The 9,473-nt window shown below is 35.3% G+C and overlaps 1 long non-coding RNA gene across 1 annotated transcript; it reads right to left on the bottom strand.

Moving 5' to 3' along the window:
• Window positions 1-7,826: 7,826 nt before the first annotated feature.
• On the bottom strand, window positions 7,827-9,205 carry LOC112460431. Its single transcript, XR_003041444.1, has 3 exons — window positions 9,129-9,205; window positions 8,699-8,822; window positions 7,827-8,207 (listed from the first exon to the last, which is right to left on the bottom strand). It is a non-coding gene; the product is annotated as an uncharacterized LOC112460431 (long non-coding RNA).
• Window positions 9,206-9,473: the final 268 nt, after the last annotated feature.

Below are 9,473 nucleotides of genomic sequence, written 5' to 3'. Positions count from 1 at the left end.
TATTTTCGACTTGTACAAGTGTCACGTTGTATCCATGTTTTTGCATACTTTCTGTTATCTTTTGCCATAATATTTTCTTGGTTTTAATTTTTCTGTTCACTAAGAGATCACTGTTTTTCTCATATAATTCCAAAAACAGTTTAGTTGTTGCATCATCTTAAAAAAATGTCTCTCTTCTATCTTGGTTTGTTCTATTAGCATTATTTTCATAATTAGCATTATTTTCATCGTTACCATTATTTTCTTGACTACAATTTCCATCATAACTATTTATATCATTTGTTTGTTCGTTCTGTTCCACATTTTGACGTAATGTAATAAACATTAATTTATATATAATCACTTTATTGTATTTGCCTCTCGGCCTTACAAGGCGTTTTTACGGAACGTACCCAAACTGTTACATAACTTCTACTCTCCTGTCCTGGCCTCTTTTGACTCTATACAATCCAAAAAAAGGGGTTCACTTTTACATCACCTGCTATCTGTCTTCGTTTTTTTTTTTACAATATCGTCTATTAAAATATTGACTCTATACAATTCAAGATGCCCCCCTTGGCTCGTTCCTCCCCCTTTTTCCTCCGGTCCTACTGGTTCTTGTGACTTTTCTCTTCTGTTCCTTCCTCCTTTTTCTTCCAGGTTTTCCTTTCGCGTTTTCCTCCTCGACTTCCTTCCTCTCATTCCTTCTGATTCCATTCACTGCTTCCTTGGTTTCTTCCTTGTCGGTTTACATCCTCCTCCATCTCTCTCCCTCTTCGTCCCATTTCACCTCTTTCCCGTCAATCCACAGCCTTCTATTTGTTAATACAGCCGATCTTTCTTTCGCTCTTTCCTCTCTTGCTTTGATTACCAGCTTGTGTCTATAAGCCCTCTCTTCCATTGAAAGTTCCTCATCTACCCCCACTTCCCATCTCCTCCATATTTCCTCGCTTTTTTCAATTATCTCTTCCTTATCCTCTTCTTCTTCCAGCTCCATAAACATCAGTTCTTTTTTGTCCGCTCCAATTGCCTCTACTACTCTTCTTACCGGGATTATTCTTCCTGTCACTCTTTCCATTATTATCTCCACTAGTTCTCTTCTTTCCCTCGGACCTTCTCCTCTTACTTTCCTCCATATTATTCTTCTTTTCTTCCTTTGCTCTTTCTCTCTATTTTCTTTCTCTACTTTCTGCTCCTTCTCTCTTTCTTTCTTTTCTCTTCTTCTTCTTACATCTTCCTCCATGTCTTCTGCTATTCGTCGCGCTTTTTCTTTCTCGCGCTTGCTTTCCTCCTCTTTGCTTCTGGCTTCTCTCTCGTTTTTATCTCTCCTGGCCTCATTTCTTTCTTTATAGTCTCTTTCTTTTTCTCTTTTATTTGATCCATCATCACTCTTTCTGACCTCTATTCTTTTTGCCTCTTTCTTCCTCTTCCTCTTCTCTTTTTCCTTTTCTTCCTCTCTCTCTACCTCTTTCCACCAGCTTTCTCCCCATCCTCCCTCGTTCCATCCTTCAACGTCACTCTCTTCTTCCTCATCTACTGCCCTCTTCCCCCTTACCGCTCCGTCGCTGTACTCCCTCACCTCTTCCGTTTCTTCTTCCCTTTGTTCACTGCTCTCATCCGATCCTCTTTCCTCTGTCTCGTCCTGCTCCTCGCTCTTTTCGCTCTTCCTTTGTCGTTTCTCCTTTCTATTTGTTCAGCTTTTCTATTTGTTTTCTCATCTCTTTCATTTCTTTTTTTATTTCTCTGGTCTGTCGCTCTATTTTCTGTCCTACCTCCTTTATTTCTTTTATAACTTCTTTTATCCAGTCCATCTCTTCCGTCCTCTGTTCGGTCCTCGTCATCCTTTCCTTTCCTGTCACTGCATTGAAAATTGTTAGTGCTTATGACTGTCCCTCTATCTTTACCTGCCTCTGTTCTTCCTCCCCGCTTTCTCTTCCATTTTTATCTACATTATTCACTTACTTTCTGTCTGCCTCTCTTTCGGAACGTTCCTTTTTCTCATTCTACTACTATTTCTACCTCTAACCTCTCGCTTATGTTTTTCTCGACTTCCGCGCTTTCCATCAGTACGCCAACTTCATCGCCTCTCCTTCAGGTCTGCCATCCCTGCCCGCTCCCAGCGCCGTCTCTCCTCCCGTCTTCTCTCTGCGCGTGAGCCCTCTCGGCCCGTATCGTTCCTCTTCAGGCCTGCCAGCCCTGCCCGCTCCCAGCGCCGTCCTGTCTATCCTCCCGGCCTCTCTCCGCGCGTGCACCCGTCGCTCGTGCCTGCACCGTTGCTGCGCCTCGACGCCCCGCAGTAGTGTCAACCCGCTCTTTTGGAGGGGCCGGCACCCCGCGCCGTCTCGGCCGCAGTCGGTGTTTCCGCGTCCTGTGCCATCTCCTCTCACCGTTTTCGTCTTGCACTGCCGCCCTCCGATCGCGTTCTCGCCAGCACGCCTGCGCAACTCTCCGTCTCCATCGTTCTCTCCCCCTCCTTCCGCTTCCTTTCTCGGTCCTAACCTATACGTCTCTTCCTTCTTGTGTCCTCTCGTTCTTGCTTCACTGGCTGTTTCGCACGCTCCCTTCAATTTTTCTTTTTCCTCTATGTTTCCTCCGTCGATCCCATCGCTCCCCCGAGGTCCTCCTTCCTTTCCTTCCTTTTACTCCGGTTTCCCTGCGCTTCCTTCCATGAGCCGTCTGTTCGCTCCTACCGTCCGACCGGAAGTCCATCATAAACATTAATTTATCATCAACATAACATTGCAACGTATCACAGGTAAAGTCAATATCTTTATATTTTAAATAAAATATTACACCATCTGAAAGAATAAATAAATAAATAAGTAACATAAAAGACACGATAAAAGGATATAAACATGCATCGTATAAACGCATAATTAGGTAGAATTATAAATCACAAAAAAAACAAAATAAGATAATGAAACATCAAGCCTAATCGAAAATATCCACAGTAATTACTGTATTAACATAAATAAAGTAAATGTAACGTAGATTTGGATACTTATTATATATTTACACATTACTTTTAACAAAATTAATTACTGCAAATTTTAGATTAGGCTTGACGTTTTATTATTTGTCTCATTTATATATTTAGATAAATTTTGACGTACCTTTAGATTCACAAGTAATATTTCCATTTCCATCAACCAAAATATTTTCAGCTGCATCCCTTTTAATGTATGCACTTCCCGTTGTTTCTATTTTTTAATATTCTAAAAAATATTCATTTTTTAATATTCTAAAAAATTAAAATTCTATAAAGCTCTCACTATACATCTGATAATAATCATATACCTGATTGCGTTGGTGGGCGTTATCTCCTTGACCAGGACTCAATATAGCCTCCTTAATTTGACTATTAACACCCTTCGGATCTAATATAGCGCTATAAAAAATAAAACTTTAAAATATAAAATACATATCAAACATATATTTATCCTTTATATTTACCCTTTTAAGTTACGGCACTAAACTAACCTGTGAACTAGTGCAGCAGTTCAGTTGAAAAGAACCAGGCCATTTCAGACTTTCCACCTTTGCACTGCTTGCACTTGCTCAAGACCTGGGGCAAGCAGTTCAGTGAACTGTTGAACTAAGTTCTGTTGTACTACTGAAAAGAACAGTACTCTTGACGTCACTTCTGGTAAAAAAAAACGCTTCAGTTTACACTTTTTGAACTAGTGCAGAAAGTTCTGCTGAAAAGAACAAACCTAATGTCACGCGTCGTCTGGTCGCCTCGTCAACTCGGCATTCACGAGATCCGAAATCGCATAGCCAATAGCCGAGAGAGAAGAAGAAGACAACAGATCTGTCTATCCTCTTCTATCATTGACGCTCGAAGCTGGCCGAAGCCAGCCGAAGCCCTCGGCTGCGTTGTTGAAACGTAAAGTTGGCATCTCTGCGCATCCCCACCACTGGCTGGTTGTGGCTGGCAAAAACCGCGAGTCTGGCATCCTTGCCTTAGACCCATGTATGCACCTTAAGGATTAATTATTATTATTTTTATAATTAACTAAAGTAATAACATTTTTTATATAATAACTTTACTATATTTTGGCGCGCGCAATCGACGCAAGTGCAGCCAGACGGAATGTGATAGCCCACATTGCCAATTGGCAAGTTAAAAACGCGATCTAATTCTGATTGGTCAACTGTGCTGGTTACACCTTATGCCGCCTTAATGGAGAAGTTCGTGCAGTGTAAATCCTCCATAATAACGGAAAGTCTCCTCCCAACGGTCAGCGCGGCTATTTTGTTTTTCTCTGCGCTATATATTGTTTTTTTCTGCGATAACGTGAACCCGTATGGACGTGTTTTCCTTACTTCCGTAATTTTTCAAATTATTACGGAATATTCAGGAGGATCAGGAATATCTTAAGGATTTAAGAATCATTGTTATTTATTCAGTATCTGAGGTAAGTAATTTTTCATGTAACAACTCACTTTGTATACATATATGCATATATATGTTTTAAGTTTACGCATGTTATTTTGTTAACAATTTTAATACATTTGCTGCAATTATTTTTTATATTAAATAATAACATTTGCGGCGTTCAGAAAAACAATTTAACTGCTGCATTGTCTTGTCGACACTCGACATTGATTTCTTTGTTATAAATTTTAAAAGTAAGAGCTAATCATTAATTGCTACTGAGCGGTTTGTTCTGCTAAACGTCTATTAAGTCTGATTTGTTAAAAAATTAAACATCTTAGAAGCGTGTTAATTTTAGTCTTACAAGGGAGGGCTTAAAACTAAACTCCGCCGATTTTGATGAAACTTGGTAGGATTACAGAGAAAATTTTCTTAAATGTAATAATACCCCAATTTAGGTGCCAACGGTTAATCGTTTTTGAGATATTTTAATAATAAATATAGCGTTTTTAGAGTAGAGTTTATTAGGACACTTACATACAAGTATTTGGCGTAGTGAATAAGTAATTGCTTCATAATTTGTAAACTCGAGTTTAAATCCCACAATCAGTTAATTTTTTTATAATAATGTTTTTTATAACAATGTTTTACGATAACAATAATTATATTGTTAATATAAAAAATAAATTTTTTTTATATAAAAAATGTATATTATATAAATTATAATATCAATCAATTAATATATTTATTTGTTTCAGGATTAATTTCCCATTACAAAGGGGTTAGGCACAGCCATAATTACAATATAACAAAAATAATAATTTTACCTAATTGCCATACAATTACAATGCGATATAAGTAGTAAAAAAAAACATAAAAGATATCACGCAGTCGACAAGTGTATAGACCAAAGTATACAAATCAAAAGTAAAGTGCCACGAGTAACCAACGCAACAGACCTAAACTGCAGTGCGTAAAATAAGAAATTATACAAATTTTTTGTCGCCGCAATCGTTGTGTCCATAACTATTACACTATATATAGCGTCTTAAACCTCACAGTCGATATGAAAAAAACCAAAAAAAGAATTGCGAAGTGACGCGTAAAAAGGGCATCGCGTAATAATGTGTGGAAGCGTTTCATTTTCACTCAGACTACAAAAACAACACTTTTCTCTGGCATACAATTTAAACGACTTCCTATTTATAACAAAATTACAATAATAATTATTTGCTAATCTAGTTTGAGCTTTGACTTTATATAAATTCAGTGGGCATTTTTGCGAGTATGCCAAAATACCATGATCTTCAGAATTTCTGCTAAAATGAAATTGACTTGACAAAGATTTATCATATTTCGTAAAATCCCGCTCTCTGCAAAACAATGTGTATCGCATAAGAATATCCTCTCTGTAAGATTGCCATAAATCTGTGTTCAAATAATCCCAAAAAAAGTCATAATTCAAGGGCAATAAAACAGCCTTAAGTTGAAGAACCCAGTTGAACGGAAGAGCCTCTTCCATGTTTACAACATTTTTTGCTAAGCTAATGAGTCTATTAAAGCATTTCTTCGGGAATCTTTCATTTTCCATCTTGAGCAAGCAAATAACCCAACCCAAAGCACGCTTTAAAACTTCAACGGATATATCTTTAAGATCTAATACAATTTTTAACGTGCTCGTTGACGTATTTTTATGTAAGCACAATAGTTTCTTAAAAAAATAAGTTTGAGCATTTTCTAAAAATTTTAAATATTGCAGACCCCACATTTGCGCGCCGTACAAAAAGACAGAGGAAACCATGGAGTCAAATAATTTCACAATACCAGTCCAAGAATCTACTTGTATTTTTTCTATCATTGCTATTACTGCATCCGACGCCACCCTAGTGTCACGTCTGACGGTATAATCACCGCTATATTCCACCCGCATAAATTTTTCGATTTTCCATCTTCATTGCTAGAAGTCCCCAGCATCTGAAAACAACATTATAATATAACAATTATTCTTTAAAATAGCTGTCACAACAAACACTCAGCTGATGCGAATACGCGTTCTTAAAGCAGTAGACATAAGCCTAGAGAACATGGCTGCCTTAAGGTACCCTTTCAAGCTTAAGCCCCATTTGCATGAATCACACTATAAACTTTTGGACAATTGCTTGTTAAAATTCCCCAGAGTCACTAAAATTGATCGTAAATGAATATTACAAGCTTTATGAGATCTTTTATGCAATATAAATTCAATTCAACACACGAATAAATACATGTTCCATAAGAATAAACTCAGAAAATTAAAATAAAATATAAATAAATTAATTAAAAGTAGATTATTCATAAGAACATGACCTTTTATGCCTGAGAAACATTATCACGCTAAAATAATAATTATCTCATTAGCATTTTTTCAAACATGATTGTTATAAACAAATAAATTATATTATTAACAGACCTAGTTAATGTGATTATTGGAACTATCACAAAAAGTCAAATAACTTTTGATTATAAACCATTATTGTATCTCTCAAAATAAACTAATTAACGATAAAATTTATCATAAAAATATTATTAAAGACGATAAATAAAATCACCGCAGATACTCAGCAGAGCATGTCAAGTAACCTAACAAAAACCCCCACATTATATCTCTTCTCAATTCCGAGATATAATTAAAAATTATGGAAATCCATAAAACACAGAAATTTTAAACAACCTAAAATAATGCCCTTAATTATCTGAACACAACAAAAGAAACCCCATCTTTTTATCTCTTACCGTTCTCGAGTTATAAATTATTAAAGTTTCACATCCGCCATTTTGAATTTCCCACCCTTTAGACTTACAAAGACCAAATCACTTTTACATTAATATTTTAGTCTTTTATACATTTTAAAGCTGAAAAATTACATTTCTGAACGAAAATTTTGACACTTAATTATTATAATAAAAATAGAATCTCTCATACTCCTAAACACCAGTAACGTTAACGCCGATTTTCTATCTAAATTAATTAAATTAATAAACGAGATTGAAAATTGAACATTCACTCCATGAAAGACGAGGATAGTTTAATACCAGTTCATAGAGAGTAAGACAAGGATAGCCTTATAAACTCTTAATAAATTAAAATAAAAATGAAAACAAATAGACGGAGATAAAACAATTATAGAAATACATGCTCCTATATCTATGGAAAAACACCACATTGAAATAACTATTATCTTATTAATATTTTTCAAAACAATTGTTATAAACAATTAAAATTATATCAATACCATTTTACTAACTACGTCATCAAAATCATCTCGAAAAACTGATCGACTTAATAAAAAAATACTTACTACAAGATTGTTTGATTTTGCAACTTATTTTTATAAACAATTATAAATAAATAATTAACCACACTAATAATAGCCGTTAGCATGTGCCCCAGGTTATGCATAGTAGCTTTTGTGTGGGTCAGAGCCTCGTCACTCCTCTGGTTGAGGCTACAAAAAATTCCAAAGGGAAAGACACCCGGTATAACAGTTTAGCATGGGAGTTGTGCCATATAATTGATATTTTTCTATCACAACTACCCGAAATTCGACTATTTCAAACTTCAACCCTTAATATCTCTTAAATGACGTCTGCAAAAAATACCCCGTTTGGATGTAAATTAAGTTTAAACCTTCCTCTTCAAGCCCATATGGAAAACATAAATTTTAACAATTTGCTACACCTAATTAATTAACGAAATATATACCTCCGTCTGCATTATGACGTATAATTGGCAATTATAGATCATGAACATAAAAACTCGTTCGGGTAAACACAAATTTTGACCGCGCACATAAACTCTGCATCAGTAGACCTACGAAAAATGATTATAACTTTTATTTCTGCAATTGTTTATTTACGAAATATTTATAATAATAAAATAACGAATGTTCATAAACAAGATAATATTAGAAATTCAAAACTTCTTAAACAAAGAGAACATAATAATATCAATACGCGAATTAAAGAGTACCAATTTACTTAATTAATAAATTGTTATTAACAAATACATATATCAACAATAAAATTTTCCAACGCGATATTATACTTCAGTGAAAGTCCTGCAATATATTTCCTATACACTCCCATCAAATTCCCAACCATTCGTGAGATATAAAAATAATAAAATCTTATTACATATATATATATATATAAACAAATTAATTTCATTAATTTCCTGTACTAATGAGAATGCTGACCAATTCTATCTGCACGATATATTATTAACCTGATATTAGAATCATTATTAACACCGCTAACATCACGTTTATTAATATTACTATTAACAAATATATATATACTTACTAAAATTAATATAAATATCGAATGTCAAGCGCCGAACCGTTACTCACGAATTCGAGAAAGATAAAATTGTATTATGCGCAGCATAAGGAACACGAATCCGAGCGAGATGCGAGTATTGTATGATCTGAAAGGAAGAAAGAGAGAGTCAGATATACCATATTAACTATTAGACAAAGAGAGCAATATCTCTTACACTTTAGACATGCTAATAATGACTTGAATTGTATTATTAAATTATTCTACTGTATGTAAAGTATGTCTAAAGAAATTTAAATAATATTCAGCATATATTTGCACTTTTTACTATTCAAATATTAAATATTTTCTTCATGATAAAGGTCATAATGAAATTTAATAATGAAAAGAAGTATCGCTCTCAATACAAATCGCCGTTAGACTAGAGAATAAAAATAGAATTCAGACGAGTCACCTGTATGACTCATTCGAGTGAATCTAGTCTTCGTCGAAGCAGAACGCCACGCATAACCATATAAGGTAATGAATTGCGAGCCACATCCCTAGAAGTAGACTCACATCCGCTAGACAACGCCTTATGACTCATTGTAACGAGGTGCTGGCAAGCGAGCCACACCCCTAGAAGTAGACTCACATCCGCTAGGCAACGCCTTATGACTCATAGTAACAAGGTGTGGTCACCTCCCACTACCGTTTCCAAAATTGTATAAAAGCAGAATCTTTCACCCTCTCGACGGAGATTCACGGAGAGTCTCTCGACGGAGAGTGTGGAACGAGCCAGGAAAGGTCACATATCTTA

Source organism: Temnothorax curvispinosus, unplaced genomic scaffold, assembly GCF_003070985.1.
Source record: "Temnothorax curvispinosus isolate PA1 unplaced genomic scaffold, ASM307098v1 QBEX01010529.1, whole genome shotgun sequence".
NCBI lineage: Eukaryota > Metazoa > Arthropoda > Insecta > Hymenoptera > Formicidae > Temnothorax > Temnothorax curvispinosus.
The sequence above is the reverse complement of the archived record's forward strand: the minus strand, read 5'-3'. Positions and strand labels throughout refer to the sequence as shown.